Here is a 1,754-nt window from a genome sequence, read left to right as displayed (position 1 = left end):
GCAAACAAAAAAATATTTAGTAATAAGATATTTTATTCATAGCTTGTCTTACTGAGTTAGTAAACATAATGCCTCTCTGTTCTGAAATATTTATACATCAACATCCCTGTTTGGCACAATTCTGGTATTGAGAGAAACCAAATGTGTAAAAAAAAGGCAAGGAAAAATTAGGTAAAGAAAATTATATGCTTATATTGCTGTAATCATTTTCTGTTTTTGACATTTACATGTATACAAATAATAAGTTTTTAAAGAATTTTTTTTATTTCAGTGCACCCTCACCTCCCCAAAACCCAAAGAACACCAGGGAATAAAAGGACACAAAAAATTCTTATATTGACGAAATAAGGGGAAATTTTTGGCTATATTTGGAATTTAAAAAAGGAAATTGTTTCAGATTTTCTAAATGGGAAGGGAGCTTTTTTTTTTCTTTTAAAATCTTTTGAGTAGTCACACGCTGTGTTAGGTACAAACAGACTAAGTATATCTTGACGTAGCCTGAATGTTTTTTAATTTAATTTTGTATTGATGGATACTTACACACATTGCTATGTGTAGATGCATTTATTACACAGAGCAAATTACCAAGTTTAAAGCTTGCTTGGAAAATGGATTTCACCATTTTCTTTTCTACTAGTAAAATTTTTATGTGTAAAAAAAAACCCTTGGGGTTTAAAACATTGTATAAAAGATCCTCATATTTTCATGAAATTTTGTAATTAAATATTAATTTCAAAAAGCATAGTATTTTCGTCCAAAAAAAAAGTGTATTGCGAAAAAAATCAAGTTCATATTGCTGCTGTAATTTTTCGCACTAGAGTTACCAGTCGGTTCATGATTTTGAAACTGCAGGGGCAAAGTCCCGGGTATGCTTGAGCAGACAAATCCTCCTGGAAAAAGTGTGTATGCTTTTAACTCTGCCCTTTTAAAGTTGTCTGCCTGGGAATTTCGTTAGTTTGTGCATGTGGGGGTGGGGATGCTAGTCGGGACTGAAGGCTTTTTTGTGTAGGGTTTGTGATCATGAAATCTCATTATTGTAACATATTAATTATACCCTAATTATGAAAATGGTGTGATGAGTAGTGATGATTGATCTCAAAAGAACGTTTCGGAATTGGTCCTCTTTTTATTATCCCCTGTATTCTTAAAAAATCTAATATTTTTTCCCCACCAGGCATCTAGAGGTTATTTCCCTTTGTAAGGCTCCGGGTGTAATTTTCTACTCTATATTCTGTCCATGTAAGGAAAAAATTTTGAGAACTTTTGCATCATGAGGGAATTTTTGATTATCAAAATAATTTTAGAATTAAACAGTTAGTTAAAAGGGGGTTTTTGATCACTTTATCTTGTCTTACCCTCTGCTGCATTCTTCGACCCGTTAAGTGTATTTCCAAAATGTAACAATTTTTTCCAAAAGTCTTATGTGGCCTTTTATTGAAATTATTTTTTGTGCCTTTTTTGGGATTATTCAAAATTTCCAGAAAATACAATTTTTTGTAACTTTCCCCAAAAGTTCTTTTTATGCAAAAAAAAACAGTTTCTATTTTTCTATAAACTTTTTGAATTTAAATAAATTTTTCTTCTAGTGTTGTTTTAAAATTCATGCTATCAAATTCTTTTTTCAAGTTACAAAAAGATCCGCTGGTATGTTTGTTTGTTATCTTGGCTTTCGGGTAAAATGTTTAAAATGGGCTCCTAATTTGCATAAACCTTAGCTTTAATAAATTTACTCTTTAATCATATAGAAGTTACTC

At 30.7% G+C, this 1,754-nt stretch overlaps 1 protein-coding gene and 1 pseudogene across 1 annotated transcript in view; one reads left to right on the top strand and one right to left on the bottom strand.

The window, feature by feature from the left end:
• LOC119592384 (protein hairless-like) overlaps nucleotides 1-665 on the top strand; it is a gene marked incomplete in the record, with an annotated part of 17,298 nt that extends 16,633 nt beyond the window's left edge. The window contains 1 exon segment of the mRNA XM_037941204.1: nucleotides 442-665.
• Nucleotides 666-788: 123 nt separating this feature from the next.
• The window catches only part of LOC119592383, a 20,057-nt pseudogene continuing 19,091 nt past the window's right edge, over nucleotides 789-1,754 (bottom strand).

The sequence above is a fragment of the Penaeus monodon genome, chromosome 30 (assembly GCF_015228065.2).
Source record: "Penaeus monodon isolate SGIC_2016 chromosome 30, NSTDA_Pmon_1, whole genome shotgun sequence".
NCBI classification, from domain to species: Eukaryota; Metazoa; Arthropoda; class Malacostraca; order Decapoda; family Penaeidae; genus Penaeus; species Penaeus monodon.
Note: the sequence above shows the minus strand (reverse complement) of the source record. Positions and strands in the feature narration are given on the sequence as shown.